This window comes from Poromitra crassiceps, assembly GCF_964638095.1.
Source record: "Poromitra crassiceps genome assembly, chromosome: 5".
NCBI lineage: Eukaryota > Metazoa > Chordata > Actinopteri > Beryciformes > Melamphaidae > Poromitra > Poromitra crassiceps.
Window position 1 is genome coordinate 29263803 of NC_139642.1, and position 23968 is coordinate 29287770.

General features: G+C 45.1%; 1 protein-coding gene and 1 long non-coding RNA gene across 2 annotated transcripts in view; one reads left to right on the plus strand and one right to left on the minus strand.

Annotated features, from left to right (window-relative positions):
• LOC310776415 (calsyntenin-2-like) overlaps nucleotides 1-23968 on the plus strand; it is a gene marked incomplete at both ends in the record, with an annotated part of 309056 nt that overhangs the window by 38020 nt on the left and 247068 nt on the right. The window lies entirely within an intron of this gene.
• Nucleotides 7083-8049, minus strand: LOC310776928. The gene is made up of 3 exons (XR_014552716.1): nucleotides 7673-8049; nucleotides 7396-7467; nucleotides 7083-7216 (listed from the first exon to the last, which is right to left on the minus strand). It is a non-coding gene; the product is annotated as an uncharacterized lncRNA (long non-coding RNA).

Sequence of the window (23968 nt, forward strand, 5' to 3'; positions counted from 1 at the left end):
AACATGAGTAAGTGCCATGGGCGGGGCCAGGCTTGAGTCTGAATGGACCCAGGTGCCACCAGGCAGTGCACAGAGTGCATAGGAGTTTTTCATCATTCATGCCCTCATTCATGCACATCTATTATCACTTTTTAATCAATCCCTTTCATCATTCATGCCCATCAAGTGTGAAGGTGTTTGTGAAAGAGTTGGGTATTGAGTCTCTTCTTAAAGATAGAGAGAGACTCAGCAGATCAGATTGAGTTTGGTAAAGGTCCTTACACATCGGGAGCGTTTTTTTCTGCGATTAATTCGCACGTCAATAATATTTTCCGAACCTATATCAGTCAATGCAACTGTGCATACCGACGGCGAAGTTTCGCTGAGCGTCATTGCGGCGTTTATTTTTTCGAACCACGATCGATTTTTCAGAAATTCGCTTCCGACGTGTACACATCTGTGGCTGTGATTGACAGGTGGGTCAAAACTTGCATCGCAATTTCGTGCCGTATATTCGCATCGCTCTTGATGTGTAAGGACCTTAAGTGGTTCCACCACCGGGGGACTACAGAGGAGAAGAGTCTAGCTAGTGACTTAGGGCCCTTTAGTGGCGGAAGTGCCAGGAGCCTTTCATTGGCAGAGCGTAGTGAGCGGGAGGGGGTGAAGACCTGAATGACGGAGTTCAGGTAGGCAGGAGGGGGTGAAGACCTGAATGACGGAGTTCAGGTAGGCAGGAGGGGGTGTAGACCTGAATGACGGAGTTCAGGTAGGCAGGAGGGGGTGTAGACCTGAATGACGGAGTTCAGGTAGGCAGGAGGGGGTGTAGACCTGAATGAGGGAGCTCAGGTAGGCAGGAGGGGGTGAAGACCTGAATGAGGGAGTTCAGGTAGGCAGGAGGGGGTGACGACCTGAATGAGGGAGTTCAGGTAGGCAGGAGGGGGTGACGACCTGAATGAGGGAGTTCAGGTAGGCAGGAGGGGGTGACGACCTGAATGAGGGAGCTCAGGTAGGCAGGAGGGGGTGAAGACCTGAATGAGGGAGTTCAGGTAGGCAGGAGGGGGTGACGACCTGAATGAGGGAGCTCAGGTAGGCAGGAGGGGGTGAAGACCTGAATGAGGGAGTTCAGGTAGGCAGGAGGGGGTGAAGACCTGAATGAGGGACCTCAGGTAGGCAGGAGGGGGTGACGACCTGAATGAGGGACCTCAGGTAGGCAGGAGGGGGTGTAGACCTGAATGAGGGACCTCAGGTAGGCAGGAGGGGGTGACGACCTGAATGAGGGACCTCAGGTAGGCAGGAGGGGGTGTAGACCTGAATGAGGGAGCTCAGGTAGGCAGGAGGGGGTGTAGACCTGAATGAGGGAGCTCAGGTAGGCAGGAGGGGGTGTAGACCTGAATGAGGGAGTTCAGGTAGGCAGGAGGGGGTGTAGACCTGAATGAGGGAGTTCAGGTAGGCAGGAGGGGGTGTAGACCTGAATGAGGGAGCTCAGGTAGGCAGGAGCGGGTGTAGACCTGAATGAGGGAGCTCAGGTAGGCAGGCGCTGTTTTTGTTGCAGTTTTGTAAGCGAGTGTCAAGGTTTTGAATTTGATGCAGATAACCCGCACAAAAGTTGGTTTACCAGACAAAGTAACAAAAAAGTATTCATTTACAGCAAAAAAAAAAAGTCTATAGATAGGCCCCCACTTATGTAAACAAAGATGAAATAACCCGCAATCAAAAATAATGAGGCTGGCTAAACAAGCCTTTTGCACAGAAAGTAGTCCAAATTAAATAAACAAATACGGTAACCAAATTAAAATAACTACAGGACAAAAACAGCAGTGGCAACAGAGCTCCTCCTTCACCAAATACAGCCGAGCTAGGCCATGTGGAAAGCCTACAGAATCACAATACATCTTATAATTCAATAGTCATGCTCCTCAATCCTCAAGCTATACGAGCGTACGCTGACCAACCAAATCATGTCGTGCTGCACAAGGGCACAGAGAAGAGCTAATGCTACCTCCAGCTAGCTCCTCCTAACAGGACAAAAGAAAAGAACATTAACCACTGAAAATGGTTCAAACATAGAAAGACACTACAGGCAGCCATACTGCCTTACCTGCAGCAAATACAGCAGAACTAGGCCAAACTAGGTCATGCAGGAAACCGCCCATCATCATGCTCCTCGTTACTTGGAGCCTACGAACTACGGTGAACAACCAAATCATGTAGTGCTGCACAAGGGTATGGAGAAGAGAAAATGCCGGGGGAATTATATTTAGCATGTACACAGATAACCTTTAGAAGAAAACAGGTAGCCTAAGGCACATACCTTAGTCTGGCATTAATCTCCCTCAAACAGCACAGCCAGGCCCGTCGCAGGAGGGGTGCGAGGCCATGTGCCAACCTCATGCGCGAGGCCCTGCTCATTAACATGCACGTACATGAATCACGTGCACGCACATAGCAAGTCTAGTCCTACACTACACGCGTCAGTACACAGTGAACACTTCGTTTATCAAGTGCGCACCAAAGACAACTTCACACGTTTGTTAGTAGTTATCTGAAATAATGGATTGCCATCGCAGCAGAACTGTCATACTTGGATCTTGATCTACACGTGGAGAAAGATCTCACCATCAATATATCCCTCTCTCTTTCACGTTCAGGCTGACATGCGGTGCACTTTCAGTCTTCCAATTAGTTGCGATGTTTTCATCAGTGCATCATGCTCGCGGTTGAAAAAATAATACAGCATCATCATACACAGTCTCTCAACCACAACTGCAGAGCGCACAGACAAAAACGACATGTGCGCTGGTTCCTTCGCTCGGAAGCAGGCAAGAACCTCCCAGAACCTTCCAGAAGAGGCACTAGTGCAGCGACCAGGACTCATACCCCACTGGCTTCCCACCTGCAGACATGGAATTGTCACACCCAATCAGGCCCCGAAATTTACTTTTTGACCCACCGGCCAGTGGCGGGTAGATGGAAAAAATCTACCCGCCAAGTATATTTCTTACCGGCCAAAAAAGAAAACGCATTTTTTGTGTCACATATATCCATATACATTTTTTTCAGTACATTTCAAGTACATAAGGTATTACGTTGAAGAATACACACTTAAATAAGAGGCCAGAGTAAAATTTGAAGCAAATTATTTTAATATATTGATTGATGATTGATTAATCAATACATGTCAAGTCAATCTTATCAATACATGTCAAGTCAATCTTGAGCTTAAATTGTAACCTAATGTTAAACATCATCAGACTCCTCACTCTCTACCCTCTTTACAGGATTTAACAGAACAGAAGTCAATTTGAAGGTTTTGTAAACATAACTCCTCAGACTCCTCACCCTCTCTCTACTTCTCCTCTTTGCAGCCAATGTGACACTGGCTCTGTTCATGGTCACGAACGGCTTCCAGCTTCATTGATTTACTACCAATGACAAAGGTGTTGTTTCTATTTTTCTTTTTGGCATACTTGCGGCACACGGAACAACTCATCACTACAGCCCCAGCATCATACTGTAGCCAGTCTCTTGAAACACACCGCTATCGCCAAACTTCCACTCCTCTCGAAACTTTCTTTTGTTAGGTGGTCCTGCTCTCGCTGCCGCTTCATCCTTTTCGTCGGAGAAAGCCGCGGTGGGTTTTCTTTTTAGCGGCCGGCTTACTCCCTCGATATGGTTCCACATTGTAACCCATTTAACGTTATATTAAGCTAGCGTTAGCTTAGCTATAGCAGGCGGACCGGCGTAACGTTAGCTCCCTGCAGTGCAAGCAGGCGCTGCAGAATGCAGATGGCCACGGCCAGTCAGCACAGAAGAGTAGCGGATGTGACGTCCGTAAACAAGCCAAAAATGAGGCCGGAGATGACGTGCAAGGAGAGATTGGGGGCTGCAATAAAGGCGACTGTCGTAAGACCAAAACACACCGCAGTTTTAATTATTTTACATGACTATTTTGTTACCCGCCACGTGGCGGACAGACCTCTCATGTCACTCGCCAAAGCTAAAATGTGCCCGCCATTGGCGGGTGGCGGGCTCTAATTTCGGGCCCTGCACCCAATTGTGTCTGGAGAAATGTCTGACCAAGTCAGAAGTATCGGGAATTTGTAGGCGAGTGCTTTTTACCTCTACACTACCCAGACTCCCCTGGACAGGTCTTATGAAAGAGCTTTATTCTGGGCTGAGGCTGTTCTGCATAGAAATGCCCCATGATGTAACACAACATTCTTACATGGCTATTTAAATCTGACCTAGAAGTGACATCCATCTTCACCGAGTCAGAACAAAGATGCATCAACCATCTTCCACACTCTGAGAGAAGACTTATCTGTGCTAATGCAGCTCTTTACAAATGTAAACTTTAAACTGACTTTCAAATTCCACCATAGGCAGCAGCCACAGCCGTCACAGAATGGCACAATGTTCCACAGCTGCTTAACTTCCTCTTACCTGCCTCCCCTCCAGCCATTACCCGTGGCCACAGGAGATCAATCTTAGGCATGTGAGACCCGACTGCTGCGATAAAGCCCTGCTTGACTTGGACCCTCGGCTCGTAACGGGAGTCCGCCGCACGTTCTGTCTCACTCCTCATCTTTTCATCATGGCTGAACAGAGGGGATGATGGCGTGGTGTTTATCTCATCAGGGGACAGACAAGGGCTTTTGTGCCGGGGTCGGTGACACCCGGCAGGACGAAGGGACACGCCCGCCTGATGTCTTATCAGATCAAACACGTCCTCCACATTACGTCTCCAGAAACAGCAGCACACTGCGTTAATACTCCCCTGCCTGACTGCTAATAGTTTGATTACTGATGATGGCTGCTGGCTCGTTAGAAAGAGGAGAAGATAGATGAGGCCTTTAAGCGGGAGAAATTGGAGAAATGTGCACAACAGTGAAGGGTATTGTGAATGTGGTTGAGATCGTGGTAATGTTCATAATGACACCTCAAAGGACCACATTAGCTTCATTGGAGCGGTCGGGGGTAGAAACATTTTAATTATTGTTTTATGCTCTTTTCTGCTTCGTTGGATAGTTGACAGAGGAGAGACACAGAGGAATGTGGGTTGAAACATTTGTCGCTGGTTCATAGTAGCTCCACACCTCAGCCCTTTGATTCATACTGTAACTGCCCCCAGGGGAGCCATTTCTGACTGCGTAACGCTGCCAGAGGCAAACATCTCTATCTTTAAACATGTGTATGAACCCCAGCATGAGGATTTACTGTGCATTATGTTTAAGAGCACTTTCTTATGATGCATCCAACTCTGTTTCTGTATAGTGCCGTTAAAAGACCCTTTTTCTGTTCGCCTATAATTTGAACACTATTAATCAAAACCACATTTCTGCCGGTTTGCAATAAGTGGAGGGAATTGAGTGAAAGAGGCAGACACATGTGTGTTTGTCATCATCCTCTCCTGCTCATATACAGTAATGTTGATTTAGTCTGTCAGGTGCAGTTTGGATCCACGCTTCCACTGCTACTCAACCTGGGAGGACTGCTGCACTGTGCAACACTGGGTCTATTACGCTCACCCCATATGGCCTCACATGCACGCAACACACACACGCACGCATGCACGCACGCACGCACACATACACACACACAAACACACATGCACGCAACACACACACGCACACATGCACGCACGCACGCACACATACACACACACAAACACACATGCACGCAACACACACACGCACACATGCACGCACGCACGCACACATACACACACACAAACACACACACACACACACACACACACACACACACACACAAACACACACACACACACACACACACACACACACACACACACACACACAGAGGTGCTATAAAAGGCCCTGGGGAATTGGCTGTGATTATTGTGGTTACCATGATTGCTATCATTGTTCGCCATTACGGCCATTCAGCTCACCGCTCTGTTTACTAATGTGAGCAGTGGGGAACATAGGAGAGCAGCGTCGTCCATAAACACCTTGTTATCTCACTACTTCTCTAATGTTCTCTCTATTCTATCACTCTTCCTCATTCGGTTAAATAGATACAACTCTGGCACCTAACAAAATAAGCTCAACTTTTCTCGCTCCATCTGCTGTGGAATGTCTGTGATGTTATGAGCAGCAAAGCTCAGAGGATTTCCAACTGCCTTTATAGAGGGTATGCACACCCACTGAAACACGCCCCCTCAATCAGGAATGAGTGTCAAAATGAGTGTCAAGTTCCTCCCTGAGCAGCAGGTGTCAGTTATCTAGGCTGATTACTGCATTCAAGCTCAGTCTTGCTGTGACTCAGTGGGCGTGACCCCACAGTGACTTCTGCCTCTGTGACATCACATGCATACCCTCTATTGGAGACCCGATCTCAATCCCTACTTAGTGGTTGGCACTCCCGTCGCTCTGGGATCTCATCTCAAAATTCTGCCAATTTGGGTATTTGAGAAAGTGGGACTCCTTCTACTACACGGTCAAGATGACTTTGTGTGTGTGTGTGTGTGTGTGTGTGTGGGTGTGTGTGGGTGTGTGTGTGTGTGTGTGTGTGTGTCTGTCTGAGTCACACCCCGCAATGACATTTTGTCTCTGTGATCCGTCATCTTATCCCTCTGTCAGTCCTTGAGACACGGATGTCAAAATGAGCCTGATGTGTGTGTGAATGTGTCTGTCTCGCTGCGCCAGGTGTGAATCTGAGGTGCGACAGATAATGTCTGGTCATCGTGTCATTCATTGCCTTGCACTGTCTACTCTGCACCAAAATGCTGTTCTTACTCACGCACGCACGCACACACGCACGCACGCACGCACACACACACACACACACACACACACACACACACACACACACACACACACATAGGGATGGGTACCGTTCACATTTGAACCGATACCGGTACGGTACCGGTACCTGGAATTCGGTACGGTACCCAAAACGGTACCATTTTCGGTACTTTACACACTCTATTAACAAAAAAATTAGTTGTAAAAAAAAAAAAAAAGTCCAAACTTCTCAATTTCAACATTGTTCTTTATTTAGCACATTATTTATTTAGCACCAGACAAAATAAAACTCCTCCCTACAATACCTCCCTACCTCTCCCCTCCCAAACCAAGAGTTGTAGCAGCAAGGTTAGTTTAGTGGGGTTGGGGAAATAGTACTTGATGTCCAACACAGCTTCCAGCAGGGCCTGGTCTTCATCTTCAAAGAGCTCCCCAAGTGCTGAAAGTTTCTTCTGTTTATTGAGTGGTATCTGAAAATAAAAAAAGGCATCGTGATTCATCAAGCATTATTTGTGTTATCAATAGAAAGAAGTGTCAGTGCTATGCACATCTTAATAGAAATGACAATTGATTGTTAGTAACATAGCTTAGGCTACACTATGAATAACACACCCATTATCACTCGTCATTATGCAAAATAATAATTTACCTGAACCATATCCACCGCTGAGAAGAGGGTGAATCGTGTCCTCCTGTGCGGCTGTCACTGGCACATGGTTACCTAGCAATGAAAGCAAGAGTGCAACGTTAAATAACACGTCTCACGGTCGGTGATACGAGCTGATGATAATTATTATAGAACGTTAACAACGCTAAGCTATAAAGCTAACTCAGCCAAGAAGACAGTGAAAAGCCCTGTTATCTAACAACCACAACGGCAGTGAAACAACTTATCCAGCTAACGCTAGCAAATTAAATAACGTTACCTGATGTTGTAGAAGTCGATGCCTCTCTCAAGTTCCGTCATCATCCTCCTGCAAGACTTCAGCTAACGTTACAGCTGACGAGCTGAGGAGGTGGCTAACGTTAGCTGCCGTGCGGTGTCTGCTTCATTCACTCAGGTTATCTAACACGTTACAGTCTTCAGCATTTAGCTAAATACATCTTGTGTTTGACCATGCTTCCTCAAGTTTGAGGTGTTTCCCTAGTCAGCTTTGCAATTCACATCACAAATGTTGCAACCAGTGTTGTCTGAGTCTATCTTGGTAAAGTGTAGCCACAGCTTTCGGCTGGCCCTGTTTTGCTTTCAGGATCTTCAGGTAGAGTGACGTATTGACGTAACGCGCTCTCCCGTGTTGCCTTAAGGTTCCGTCGGAATTTCTATTTTACCCACTCTCTTTCTATTACTCAGTTGCGTTCAAGTACCGAAATTTGGTACCGTTCGTTTATATGTGAACTGGTACGGGGCAGTACCGACGTATTTCGGTCGGTGCCTGTAAAAGTACCGAGTTCGGTACCCATCCCTACACACACACACACACACACACACACACACACACACACACACACACACACACACACACGCACTTCCCCAAACCCTTTTTTGTCCTAAGCTTTTATCACCAATTTAGTTGCCAGTATCTCAGCCATCAATCATTCCAGCATGTCCTCAGACGCAGCAGTCGCTCCTAAATAGGACAGTGAGAGACATGTCCTCAGATGCAGCAGTCGCTCCTAAATAGGACAGTGAGAGACATGTCCTCAGATGCAGCAGTCGCTCCTAAATAGGACAGTGAGAGACATGTCCTCAGATGCAGCAGTCTCTCCTAAAGAGGAGGAGAGTGAGAGACATGTCCTCAGATGCAGCAGTCGCTCCTAAATAGGACAGTGAGAGACATGTCCTCAGATGCAGCAGTCGCTCCTAAATAGGACAGTGAGAGACATGTCCTCAGATGCAGCAGTCTCTCCTAAAGAGGAGGAGAGTGAGAGACATGTCCTCAGATGCAGCAGTCGCTCCTAAATAGGACAGTGAGAGACATGTCCTCAGATGCAGCAGTCGCTCCTAAATAGGACAGTGAGAGACATGTCCTCAGATGCAGCAGTCTCTCCTAAAGAGGAGGAGAGTGAGAGACGTGTCCTCAGATGCAGCAGTCGCTCCTAAATAGGACAGGGAGAGACATGTCCTCAGATGCAGCAGTCGCTCCTAAAGAGGAGGAGAATGGGAGACGTGTCCTCAGATGCAGCAGTCTCTCCTAAAGCGGAGGACAGTGAGAGACGTGTCCTCAGATGCAGCAGTCTCTCCTAAAGCGGAGGACAGTGAGATATGTGTCCTCAGATGCAGCAGTCTCTCCTAAAGAGGAGGACAGTGAGAGACGTGTCCTCAGATGCAGCAGTCTCTCCTAAAGAGGAGGACAGTGAGAGACGTATCCTCAGATGCAGCAGTCTCTCCTAAAGAGGAGGACAGTGAGAGACATGTCCTCAGATGCAGCAGTCTCTCCTAAAGAGGAGGACAGTGAGAGACATGTCCTCAGATGCAGCAGTCTCTCCTAAAGAGGAGGACAGTGAGAGACATGTCCTCAGATGCAGCAGTCTCTCCTAAAGAGGAGAGTGAGAGACGTGTCCTCAGACACAGCAGTCTCTCCTAAAGAGGAGAGTGAGAGACGTGTCCTCAGATGCAGCAGTCTCTCCTAAAGAGGACACACACACACACACACACACACACACACACACACACCACACCCACGTATGCACATCTTCATCTCTTCTCTCAGCCGCCATCCCGGGCCCCCACATCAACTCCTCACTTCAGTACCTTACAGCTCTGTGCAGACTGGTTATTGGTCTCCTTGTGTGTACTGTCTGTTTTGAATCCTTATTAGATATTCCTCAATCGGGGAGTCAGATTCCTTAAGGCTATTCCAATTTGGATGTTTAAGCAAAAAAAACGTATTATCTAAACATATCTGATCTCGGCAGATGCAATTCATTAGCCAGCTGTTCAAATGGTTTTAATTCCTGATTTTTCAATGAGCTCGTGGACAAAACTAAGATTTAGATGTCTCCATCCTTTGTATCCCATGTCCATTTGTAGAGGCATAAAACACTGATATATCGCCAAGGAGACCAAAAGTCCGCTGCACCTCTCCAAGCTTTCAGAGTAGTTTTTGACCATCTACCCAAGGTCTCTCTTCTAGGGCTTTATCTGCAGTGAATGGCACATTTGATAAGGTAGCATTGATTTCTCAATCTCCAGCCACCTTGTTTCCACCCTGTCTCAAATCCAGATGGTCAAAGCACTTAGTTGACAAGCCAGCCAGTAATGCCTATAAGGTGAGGGAGTCCCCACCCTCCTTCTTGCTTAGATAACTGTAGGACTTTGTATCCTACACGAGGGCGTTTTCCCTGCCAAATAAACCTGGAGATGAGGCGATCTAAAGTTGTAAACATATTTTTCAGTGGTGTGGGGGGCAGGGTCTGAAAAAGAAATAGCCTAGGCAAATCACGCCTTTTTTTATCTGGTTCCTTGGGTATTTATTCCTTTGGTATTCACCTGTCAATCAGAGATTGTTCGGGGCGCCGTTCAGACGCGAGCTACTGTACGTCACACATTTCATTGCTGTTTGTAGGTCTATCCAATTGTGTCCAGAGGCATTTTGGTGTGCACACCTTGATGACGCCCCCTGGAAACTGGAATGTGGAAATTGGACTGATAGTTTCCAGGCTCCGTTGTTTTTGCGAATTGGTCTGGCGATGTCAGGCGACTGGTAAAGCTCACCGCCCGCTGAATGTGGCTGCGTGTGACTGTCACAAGGCCGGGGGATTATTGTCATCTCATCTGTCTCACATTTTCCAACAGTTTCAGTGAGCGTTTGCAGCCACTTTCTTCCATTTGTCACCCTTCATATGGTTTGAAAAGCCTTTGACAGCTTTCCAGTCCTCCGAGTCTAAATCTTTGTACATTATTATCACTTTTATCCCTGTAGGTGTCGAGATTGACAGACGGGCCTTTGCAGCTCATCAGTGAAGTGTGATTATGTCGGGAGAATAAAATGGTGTTAAGTCAGCTCCTCGCTGTGTGCAAAAAGCCACATTTCAAAGTAGACACACGTACATTTGAATACACCTTTGAGTCTGCACTGTCCTTCAACTGGTGATGGTGTCTGCCTGTGTAATGACAAAAACACGTATACTTTCATCTCTCACCATTTTGTTCTCGTTCCCTTCTCCTTTGTGTTATTACTGTGCAGGCCCATTTCCCCCCATTCATCTCCCTCTACGCTTGATTTGTTTGGTCTTGGAGATGAGATGTGTGGATTTCAAATCTTTGTTTCAGCTGTTGGGAGGACATTAGGTTTTGATGTCAGGAGATGCAGCTGTCACTGCACTCTGTAAAACAAATCGTGTTCAGTGGGAGTTTCTCTTGGAGGGGAATGTCAGTTAACACGTTCACTGCCATTGGCGAGTCAACTCGTCAAGCAGAAACCAACGGTTGACTCCCAACTGCCAATGGACTCGACACAAATATGTCAGTTTAAAAAAAATCGTACCGTCAAAACGCCTGGTTCGATCACTGTGTATCCCCAGGGGTGGACTCGACACAAATATGTCAGTTTAAAAAAAATCGTACCGTCAAAACGCCTGGTTCGATCACTGTGTATCCCCAGGGGTGGACTCGACACAAATATGTCAGTTTAAAAAAAATCGTACCGTCAAAACGCCTGGTTCGATCACTGTGTATCCCCAGGGGTGGACTCGACACAAATATGTCAGTTTAAAAAAAATCGTACCGTCAAAACGCCTGGTTCGATCACTGTGTATCCCCAAGGGTGGACTCGACACAAATATGTCAGATTAAAAAAAATCGTACCGTCAAAACGCCTGGTTCGATCACTGTGTATCCCCAGGGGTGGACTCGACACAAATATGTCAGTTTAAAAAAAATCGTCCAGTGGGACGTTGATCTAACCCTTTTACATCTCCTATAAAAATATGAGAGCCACCGAACGAACGTGTACAACCCATTCCACCGACCCACTAAGTGGCGACAGTGCTCTCCAGACTAGAAAAAGCCGAGCCAAAACTGCAGGGGAACGCGCGAGGAAACCATTCTCATACTGTAAAATTGATTGGCGAAAACGCTTTCGCTTTCGGGCTGGGAGCTGGCGGTGGGGGATTGCAAATTTGCATAATAGATTATGGGTGCAACACACTTTGAAACACCGGCAGAAAGCCCACAATCGCACGCAGCTTCATTCCAGCTGAGCTCACAACCGAAACGAACGAGCCCCATGCAGACTCGCCCAAAGAGCGGCCGCCAGCAGCCAGGCAGCACAGACAGGCAGAGCCTCGCTTGTACCGCTGCAGCCACGGAGGGAGGAGAACACACACGGAGGGAGGAGTTTGAAGGAGAGGGGGGTTTCCTGCTGCTATGGAGGAAATTACTGTTCAAAACTATTGTTTAGATGTCTGACGTCTTACGCCAAAAATAAATGGTTAAAGTGACTGTTCTATCGAATTTCACAAAAAGCCATTTATCTCAGCTTAAATTTTCAGACGCTGAAACCATGCTGTATTCAACTGCTAATTCCTACATAACTACTAACTCTACAAACTAACTCTTTTAGACAGAGAAAGCACACATTCTATTAGTTCTTTTGAGATATTTTGTGTTCACAAAATCCTAACAGAAAAGAATCCTCGGCTCTTGAAAGATGAGCCAGAATCCTCAAAAAAAAACCTTGGCAGAAGCTACCTACAGTATTGAAAAAACGGCTGGCAGTGAATGTGTTAAGGATGGAAGGAAACGTTAAGTTCAAGTCGATACTACCAACACTTTTTAAATGTTATATTACAGTCAAGTGATAATCTGGGACATCGATATTACCAACACTTTTTAAATGTTATATTAAAGTGATAATCTGGCAGTTCTTCATTTAGTTTGATTTCATCTCCATCTTTGCTGCTAAGCACCCATTGCTGTGCTGTTTCTATACTTCCTCACCTGTCAATCAAGCAGTGTGTCCAGTACTGCAATGTTTTCCTTGCATTATCTGTTGATAGGCTTATAATGCATGTTTCCTCTCCTGGAGATACTGTAATTCTGCCTATTTATTCCTTCACCTACTAATGTGAAGCTAGCGATGCACACTTCGACTTCACTCTGTAAATATGTATCGTTATTTATCTATTTATTTATTTATTTATTTAGTGTATTATCCTCAGTATGTTGACTTGTTGTATTATCTTCCGTAATCTCTATTAATTGTATCCTGTTGTCTGCTGCTGTGTTGACCCAATTTCCGAACAGGGATAGTAATTAAAATCTCATCTAATCATCTACCCCTCTTACAACTGCAACATGTTGGTTTTGCGAAACAAAAATGTATATCTTCTCTCACATCATATTCCACTCTGAGTGTGAATGTTATGACCAGTTGAATGGCAATCATCACGTAAGCAGGCTGCGGGTATAAGCTCTGCCATTGGTACCGACCATTTCAGTGAGTAGTGGAGGAAAATCCATGTCCGCTCCCTGCAAGCTCTCCCATTGGCTCCGACTGACCGGCTGCGACCATTTATGGATTTCCCTGCTTTTCGAATCTGTCGATCTCAAATGCCGCCACCGCTGTGAACAACAACAACAACAACAACGCTAGCTTGTTGCTACACACTGAAAGGACGGAGATTTGGATTGTGCAATAAAGCAGGCCTGCTTGGTACTTTCGGTGGATGCTTGTAAAGGTACCAGAGCCTTTTTTCCCCCCGCTATACCAGAGTGGAGGTATTACCAGCCAGACTCTCCCCCGTTGCGGGGAGAGTCTGGCAAGCGAACCTAGATGGCAATTGACTTGAATTCCGAACGGCAGCTGGTGGCCATTCCACACAGTGACATACAGCCAAGCTGCATCAATAAACCCAAATTAATTCTTGAATCTTTATTGCTTGAATCAAACAACGGCCGCTCCAATCAGGAAAACTACAAACAACGATAACAATTAAACCCTTTTCATTGCACCACTCAAGGCGACATCAAAGAGACCTCCCAAGAAATGCTCCCTGTCTCGTTCATGAATCAATCAGAATGGGACCAGATCATTCTTGCTGTAGGCACAGGAGCCAACTTCTTTCACCAAGGCAATTAACAACAAGGCTCGTTAACATCCAAGGCAGAAAAAGAGCAGAGGCTGACAGAGTTCAAACAGAGAGCTCACTAAATTCACAGGAGGATCAATTAAAGTGAGGGCTTGTCTTTACATTGAAAGTCTGTGCTTTTAAATATACCTGATCTCAGACCAATAACACATGGTGATAAAACTGACAATCGATTGGCTGAGGCTCTCTGTTTCACTGTTTAGTACCAACCACAGTGAGTGGTTGGTAGAGGCCGGAGGAAGAAAATTAACACAGGAAAAAAATGCATATAGAATCTAAATGTATTGTTGTGTAATTTAGGAATTATTCTCTCCATGTTTCCGGTAACAAAAACATCACGTCAGTCTACATTAGCCATTATTGTTTTAAGTACAGGCTTTAATTTAATTAACATTATTAAAATGTAGTATATTCTACACAGTATAATGGATATACTGTAGTAACGTTTATGGACTACTAGCGAACTCTAGGGACATACATCACAATTGCAGGTTTGGGTAGCGAGTCACATGGCTCTCAAGGGATTATGGTATACTCAGGGGGCTATAGGCTATGCTCTGGTGGCCTGGTAAGGTTAGTCTGCACAGTGGGCGTGACTGCACACTGTTATCAGTCCTGCTGTATTGCTGTTGCCAGCCAGTCTCTACTGTATGCGCAGTGATATATTCTGGAGCTTTCTGATGTCTTTTTTGATATCATGCTTCTGGTTGTTTTGATTTTCCCCTTGAGCAAATCTGGCTCCTCACCAAGTAAATTTGACAGGGACACAGAAAAGCCTCTTCTCCTGGAGCCTCCATCACTCGTGGATTCATCAGAAAGTTTTGCTCCCAGACACTTTTTCATATCGCTTCAACTTTCTCAGACAAAGGAAATGGGTGAATAATCCCTTTTCTGATGGATGAACAAGCTAATCTGCTTACTTCTTCCATTGTGGCTTGACTAGGCGATGGCGGAGAGGCAGGTGATACAAGAACAATGCAAAAAGAGAGGTTTATTTGACTTTCTCTTGCTTCACTCTTCCCTGCTCTCCTTCTCTTGGGAGAATGACTATAGCTGCTGCTGGATTATCGCCTCCTATTCTCTATCTCTCCCTCTGTCTTCTGTGTCTGTTATAATGTCGTCTGTATATTGTTTTGACACTTTATCTCTCATGAGAGAGCAGCGAAGGGGAACACGACCTTGCCAACACATTGCCAGGCTCCGGGTGGTAGACAAAGGTGGTGTATACACAAATGTGACTTGTTGTTTTGTGTTTGGTGATAACGTGGGCTCTGTGGAGTGGAGAATAATCTGAGGAACGCTGAAGTGGAGATGCTAGCATCACCTTGGGGCCAGTCAGAGAGATTACTGCAGTGTAGATGGGAGACAGAGGGTAGTGATGATGACAGTGTTTTGTTCACGTCCTTGGAGGATGTGACCCTTCCTCTCTTTGTGTGTTTTGGGACTCAATATGTCGGCGTCAACAGAAGAGTGACGTCACTAAGTTATGGATAAGGCCACAGATACTCCTCGTTTATTCTAAAGCCCTTAAACTTACAGTGTATCCAGTTTGAAATGGAGAGAAGCTCCATAAACTGCACATAATTTTGTGCCCGCCCCAAGGACAGGAGGGCATGCGCTCAGCGCGTGAGAGAGGCGAGGGGAAGGGAAGGCTTGGACGAGCTGCTATAAACACAGTGACAAATAAGTGAGACGAAGGTAAAGAGACGAACCCGCAGCCCGAAGAACCATCTCCAACTTAAGTGTGTGTGACACTTTATTGTGCGGATCGCTCATATTCTTTATAGGTTTTCATAAAAAGCAAATGAAAGCGGGGCTGTAATTGTGAGGAATGCCAAGTCCTCCGACAATCGAGATAAATGAGGTGTAGCCTGTCTTATGGGGTTTAACAAACCATCCATCTCGGAGAGAAAAGTTTGTGCTGTCTTTCCCACTTTGCTGAACTTCAGGCAGTGTTGTTATTCTGTGTGTGTGTGTGTGTGTGTGTGTGTGTGTGTGTGTGTGTGTGTGTGTGTGTGTGTGTGTGTGTGTGTGTGTGTGTTGGGCAATATGTCAAAATTTCCAACCAGCCACCATCAGCCCATCAATCGACAGTTGACCATATATTTGCGCATGCGCACATAAGCCCCCCCCCCCCCCCCAAAAAAAAATACTAAAATAAAACTAAACTAAAACAACAAAGAAAAAAAAGCTTGCAGCCTGCCAAACAGGAGTGTTTTGCGAGGTGTTTGGTGGAGCTTCCTCCATGGTTTGGATGTGTGTGCACCAATCGATCGGACAGCAACCAAAGACGGCTCAGACATAATTATTTTATTGGAAAAACTGAAACAATCTGATGTTCGTCCGCATCGACGCATCCAGTTAGTAATCTGTGTAATAGAGGTCTGCAACCCAAACCCCAAGCCGCCTAACACTGAAGGCTATCTGGTATTGGCAGGGTCAGGCTTGGCTTTTAAATAAGTAACTTTGTTCCTGTGCTTTCTTCTGTGGTTCGAGCTGTAGTGGAGGACCCAGAAACACACCGTCTCTATCTCTCCTCTCGTTCAACAACAGTTCCTATTCGCGCACGCTTTGAAGTGCACTTCACATGTTATTTAGTTCTAAATTAGACCATTAAATTAGCAAAATAAAAGGACAAATATCGTCCCATCAACTGTCCAAAAAGTCCAACCAGCGGTGGACTGAGCCAACCGGCGATATATTCGTCCAATCGCCCAAGCCTAGTATGTGTGTGTGTGTGTGTGTGTGTGTGTGTGTGTGTGTGTGTGTGTGTGTGTGTGTGTGTGGCAGCTAGTATGTCTGTATTTATAATTTTATTATGAGAGGTTTTGCCGTGATGTATGAATATTACCCCTGTGAGAATTAGTCTCGCGGCCATGTGCGCGGAAAGATACCGGTGAAAGCAGCGGCCGACTTAGTTTGCTCCGTAGCCTGCGATGATATACGTCGGAGATGCATAGCCTTTTCTGAATTTAAATGAATTAAAAAAGATATAAATACGTATATTGACTCTACAGTGGAGGCAGTAGGAGCGAAAACCAGTCAAAGCAACATGAACAAGAATAAGAGGAGACGCCGTCGATCATTACGATGAATAATAAAACCTAGTATGGCAGGGCCTGAATTTGTTATTGAGGCTGAGTGGTCTCTGTTGTTTCACTAACGCTGCCCCTTAGTGTATAGTGTTAAGCCACTTTGAGTTCTAGAAAAGATCTATATAAATGCCATGTATTATTATTATTATTATTATTATTATTATTATTATTATTATTATTATTATTATTATTATTATTATTATTATTATTATTACATTCTATTGCAGGCAGATGATGTCATTATTTGTGGAATTGTGTGTGTGTGTATTTAAAATATGAGAGGCAAAGCACAGCTTGAACCAATGCCAGAGGCTTTAAACTCTCCACTCAAGCAAAGAGAGGAGATGCCGTGTGTGTGTGTGTGTGTGTGTGTGTGTGTGTGTGTGTGTGTGTGTGTGTGTGTGTGTGTGTGTGTGTGTGTGTGTGTGTGTGTGTGTGTGTGTGTGTGTGTGTAGGGATAGGAGAGGCCTTCCTTGTCACCTGGATTATATTAGGATGGACATTGATGAACTGACATACACGGGGCTGGCTGAGTTTCAGTCTAAATATGGATTCTGTCAGTGAGAGACAGCTGAGCTAAAAATACCAGCAGCCTTAAAGGACCAGGAGGAGAGGAGAGGCACAGCCAGAGAAAAGGCCGTCTGTTGGTTCTCACACCTCTCTCTCCCTGTCATGTTTCCTCTTCATCTCTAAACATTATGCACTTGTCTGGCGCTCTGCCAACTCCAACAGATATTATATATGAGAATAAATATGAGAATTTCTTGTGGAATGCCAGAGCAGTAACGAAAAGCATGTGTGAATCACTGACCTAAATAATCTGGACGAAGCCAGACGCAATTTTTTGGACTCAGGTTTTGCAGCAAAGTCTGTCGCCATCTTGGGGTCCTTGCGCAGCTCACGTGAGATGGAGGTTTCCCAGAGTTGCAGCTCCGCTTGCTATTGGTCACTGCACAGGTGACCTGTCAATCACCCCCTTTTCTATCATCTATTTTAGTCTAAACGGGCGAGTTATATAAAAAAATCAACCCCTATACAGTTGTTTAAAAAGGTGAAATTAGCTATAGGCCAAAAACAGTGTTTCTGTCCAGGCTGTAAACATGCTTAATCACTGTTACAAAGTGGGACGTTCACGGGGGTGAACGGGAACAACGTCACTTTCCGAGTCCTGCCTCAAGTGGCCATTCGAGGAACTACAGCTTTCAGGATTACTTCCGCGACTTCCCGTGAAAAAACCCAGAGCAGAGCTAGCCCACTGGTGTGAATACATACCCACCTTAAAGCGATGAACTGCTGTTTTTATGTATATGCATCAAGGGCTCTGGATACTGTGTGTGTGTGTGTGTGTGTGTGTGTGTGTGTGTGTGTGTGTGTGGCGGGGGGGGGGGGGGGGTAGCAGTTGTCCTCACTTATGTCCTCAAGGTCAGTGGGAGACTAACATGGGTCTTCCATAACCACACATGCATATATACACGTTGAGATATATGGAGAAATGACATATTCAAGTCTCTCTCCTCCCATACTAACCATCCTGGAGACCTTGAGGGCTCGTCTTGTTAATGCTACCCATTACCTCCCCTTGGAATTTGCACCAAGCACTCTGGGGCTAAGTAGTTCAAATAACCTGGGTCTAAAAGCATCGAGAGCCACTTTTACAGCTCGCCTTTTACCTTTAGAAGCCTCTCCTCTCCTGGCCACTTTAGTCTCTATTTCCGCTCTCTCCCATCATGCATTGCAGCGTTATCAAATCACGCCAATGGAGGTGTGAAATGGAGTGTTCACACACTTCGCACAGTGGCGCTCTCTTGAAGCCACAGCCTTTCTAGTTTAGTTACGGGCAGCCATTTTGAATAGTGCAGGTGACTCTTCCACGTCTCAGAGAGGATCAAGTAATCTGTCCTGGCCTCGTTAGAGTACTGTATCTGTGTGGAAGTTAGCCCAATTAGAAGTGAGGACAGAAATCTTGCAGATTCATTAGTGATATTTTGGCATGAGTGAAGTGAACTTTCTGTCATCAGCATGATTGAGCTTTATTCTGTTACTGGACTGATGGTGCTTCTGATCATGTGAAGAAGGCGAGGAGTGCTCAAATAAGAATCCCCATGTTATGGCAAATCAACTCAAACCTCGACCACAGCCCTCGATTCTGATGTTGTGATCACAGTGATGGGAATGAGAGGAGTAAACAGGCTGTCAATAAGCCTCATTTAACACATGCCATGAACACTGGCCTCACAAAGCACTGACAATTGTACTGTTAGGAAAATTACAAGAAGGTTGATTTGTTTTTAACCCCCAGTTGGCATCGTTGTTAGGGCCAGGAGGCCAACAGCAAGCTTTAGCTAATTAGTTAGTCAGGTCATCAGTTAACGCTAATTAGAATTGTCTCCCCATTGCCCTCGGTGTGTGTGTGTGTGTGTGTGTGTGTGTGTGTGTGTGTGTGTGTGTGTGTGTGCGCGTGCGTGCGTGTGCGTGCGTGCGTGTGCGTGTGTGTGTGTGTGTGAGAAGAGGAGGGGAAACCTCTATGTTCTCTCTATGTGAATGTCAGAAGATTTTCAAAGTTCATATTTGCAAGTGAAAATAAATCGTCCTCTAATTGGATATGAGCGAACTGACAGCTGCCACAGCTGGCCTGGGCAGGAGTGATAATAACACTTCACTTATCACCAGGGAAGCAATCAGAGATGGGAAAAGTACACACATCCTTAGACTGGTAAAAGCAGAAGTACTGATTCAACTTGTTTACTCAAGTAAAAGTAACACATGACAGGCCAGAGCCTGTCATCAAGTATAAAAGTAAAAAAGTATTTCTACGGCTGTTTCTGTGCAAAGCTAACTGAACCTCACGTCATATTTCTTTTTTTCTTTTTTTTGCATAGAGACAAACATGCATAGACAATTATAAATACAAACAGTCAACAAATACATCTTTTGGTGGTTTTCACTTCAGTTGAATGGTTGTATGTGTTGAGACATTCTCCAGCCTCTTGGGCTCATGAAACCCTTTCAAAAACCCACTGGATGATGTCAAAAACTGCGTGGTGGAGGAGGTGGTCAATCTGAAAATGAGGCTCAGTTCCCTGAAAAGTTGACATTTTGGAGATACAAGCCAAGGTTTTCAATGTGTAGACGCACAGCTCAATGCAACTCTCTGTTGCATTTCCTCTTTGATGGTGTTGTGTGTGGAGTCAGGATTCTCTTGACATTATCATCTTAGCTAGACTTCTCTCACTCTGCCCCCAAGTGAGAAGGTTATAAAAGCTGTTCCGATGTGAATTCTAATTAGAAGTTATGATCACATTATCACAGCATCCAGTCCTTAAGGTTACTGCTCCATTTACCCTCAACTGTCTAGCACTGGCAAACAGCCATTAGGATTTGAATAGGTGGTGTGTGCCATGTTGCATGGATCAGACGCAACAGCGAGCAAACATGACTTAGAGAACTCAGGATGCCATGTAGGTGTGTGTGTGTGTGTGTGTGTGTGTGTGTGTGTGTGTGTGTGTGTGTGTGTGTGTGTGTGTGTGTGTTTGTGTGTGCTTGTTTGTATGTGCTTGTTTGTGTGATTTGTGTGAGTATATGCAGTAAGTTCAAAGTGTCACATTTTATGATCAAACACGTTTTCACAGCAATTCCCTGTTTGAAAAAGGAAGCAGATTTTTCTCCTTCGGTGATGCTCCAATAGAGTGCAAGAGCTTCTTATTTTTGAAGAGAACATCTCTGAGGGATATTTTATGGATGTTGTGCATGCATCTGTGCCCATCTGGATGTGTTACAAGACTCGACTAAGTATTAGGCTGCTGTGTGCATGTGCTGGCTTCACAGTAGTAAACATTTAGCCTTGAATAGATGCCGATACGAAACTCATTAAACCTAGTGCCAAAATAAAAGTTGAAATGACGTTTGTAGTCGTAGCTGCTGCTGTACCTGGAACATTTTGTGAAATCAGGACCTACATATCTTTCTGATATCAGTTCAAAACATATTCCAACATGAATTTTTACCATGCCATAATCTCATACTGGGAACATTTTAATTTGGTCTGGCTGCCTGTGTGTTTTGCATATTTGTGTCAGACAACTCTTGGCGGTTGAAATATGTGTAATTGAGTGTGTGTGTGTGTGTGTGTGTGTGTGTGTGTGTGTGTGTGTTCAGGCCTGGTCGGACCACTCTGCAGTGTTGACAGCCGTGCAGCGCACAGCGTGTGTTGATGTTCTCTGTGATTAGGCTCTCTGCACACGGTAGAGCTGTCACTTTTTATTCGAAATTCGAATTTAAAGCGGGACTTACCCCCCCAGATTTCCTACAAAACGGCTCTCCACTTGATCCGAAAACCCTGTAGGCAAGATGGCCGCCCACACTCCCCTCCTTGAACCCACTCCTTCCCCCCCCTAGTATTTCTTGTTTCTCTGTGTATGTTAAGTCCTTACATATAACAACAAATGTTTATGTATTGTATAATAGTCAAGTGTGCCATTATTCCTATTCAAATCTAGTAATAATGTTAAAAATAGTCTTAATTTGAGTATAGAAGGTGATATCCATTTGTGTGTTGTTTTTTTTGTCCCTCTGTTGTTTGTAGAGGACCGCAGTGGAAATAAGCCAATGGCTTTATTGTGTTTTTATCCTCGGTGATTGTCTGTGTATTTCCCTGTATTGTTGACATTCACCCAATAAATCAATCAATCAATCAATCCTTACCTGGCAGAATTCCTCCCCCATAAACTAACATATCTTGGCCAATAAGTATGTAACATACAAAATAAAACAACCCGTAATATCTTAATTTTATGTAGAATGCAGAGGACATGTAACTGTTTAGTTAAACTTGCATTCCAGGAATATTGTGCTCTAAAGATGACGTTAGTGGCTCGAGACTGTTTCGTCCTGAAACCCACATAGGTTGCGTGGGATTTCAAAATAACGCATCCGAGATAGAAAACGTTATGAATATAGCCACGTTATAAACAACAAACTAACGCTGGTGATCCGTATGGAAACAGTGTTACTCGAAATGGTTAAAAGTTCTATCAATTTGGTCATTTAGTGGCGTTTTACTGCCATGTAACATAACTAACTAGCGGCTAACATTAGCCACAGTAGGCATTACCCATGGATGCATTGCTCTTAAAGGGCTCGCGCCGCGTGAACTACAGTAATAATCAATGGGGAAAAAAACTATTTTTCACATGAGTGGGGCCGCGTGCTAAACCCACCGTGACGTCACGATGTACCAGATATCCCATTCATTTGAGGGCACAAAAAAAGCAGTGTTCCACCCATAGAGGGAACTTATGCTGCTGAAAAGGATACAAATGGTATAATGGTAACAGTTTGGTCTCAAATGTGGAAATTTTGACCAACATTCTTCACACATCACCCCCAAAGTCATATATATTGGTTAAAAGCTGAAAAAAAGTGTTTTGGGGGTAAGTTACACTTTAACTTCGAATGTGGGGGAGGGGGGACATGATTGCGATTCGAATGATTAATAAAAAAATAAAAAATACAACATTGTTTTCTAACTTAGCATCGATGCTAGCGGGACTTACCCAGCTATCGTCATTGCCTGCTTACTGCTGCTTGCTGGTAATGTTAATCCCATGTCAGAAAAAGTCTCCAGATTTGTCGCGTCTCTTCTGAGAAAGATTGTCTCCAGGAGGGTCTGAAAAGTTGTCTCGAGTTGGATGCAGCCAAGTTTGTGAGTCAGTGTTGTGACTGTGAGCGTCCAAGCTAACACAGCAGCGGAGAGGAGCTGACTGACTGGACCATGAGGACAGCTGATTTCTTTTTTATATTCTTTTAATATTTTAGATTATATTATATATATTTATACGATGTAACCGGCAGGCACGGACTGCATAATCGGGCACGTCGGGCCGATGCCCGGTGGCCTGGCCTGGCCTGCAAAAAAAAATAAAAATGAATTAACCAAAATTAACCAATTAACTTTGAATATATTCGAACATTTTGCGGGCAATTAAAGTTTGTTCGAACTTTATTTTGGGAAAAAGTGACAGCTCTAGCGCGCGGCAGAGTCAACACGCTCACATGCTGCACTCTCTCAAGGCTGAGCGAGGTGAAGAGTGCAGCCGAGGAGTTTACAACCATTTCAGATGAGGCAAATGCCTCCTGGTACATGAACCTTTCTTTTCTTGTTTCTTCTTTGACTTTTTTTTTATTACACAAACCTTTCTGAGCGTTGAATATAAATCTGTATCTCGGACTGGATTTAACATCCCGCTATAGCCGCTTTTGAAAACAGCTAGCCTGAAATATAGGCTGCTGCATGCTGGTTTGTGCTGATCCCATTAAAACCTGCGTTCTTCACCCTTTCAGCAAAGATACTTTATACACTATCCCTCAGGTTTTAGGAGGTTGTTTAGGTTTTAGAATGCTTTTCTAGACGGTGCCTTGCGTCTTCAGAATCACAATAACTTTATTGATCCCCGAGGGGAAATTGAGTCATGCTCACACTCAGGTAGGGAAAAATATAAACATTGAATAGGAATAGACCATAAAAACAAACAAGAGTTTGGTTGCTGTGCGCTGCCGTGACAGTGGTTAACCCTTCGCGTGCCAGAGGTGGCACCCGTGCCATAGGTTGCTGACCCCTGATCTACAGTATCTACCAGGCTGGTAGGTCAGTCAGTCAATATTACCATCATTTTGTTATTGTAGCGATGAATCCCGGCTACCTTATCATCAGCTCACGTGTGATTTCAATGTAAGCATCAGGTTTCCGCTACACTCCCGGCGCTCTCTGGAACACATTTTCTGCTATCTCTACTTATTCCCCCATCGCTCACTACAGTGCCTTACGCAACAGCTGTAATTATCGCTATACGGCTCTACACACACACACACACACACACACGCACGCACGCACGCACACACACACACACACACACACACACACACACACACACACCTCTGTTTGTTATACTGTAGGATGCACAGGAGAGGGTAAGTGACAACACACTCAGGGAGCAGCCATTTATCTGGCATCTCATCGCCTTGTTGCAATACTGCTCA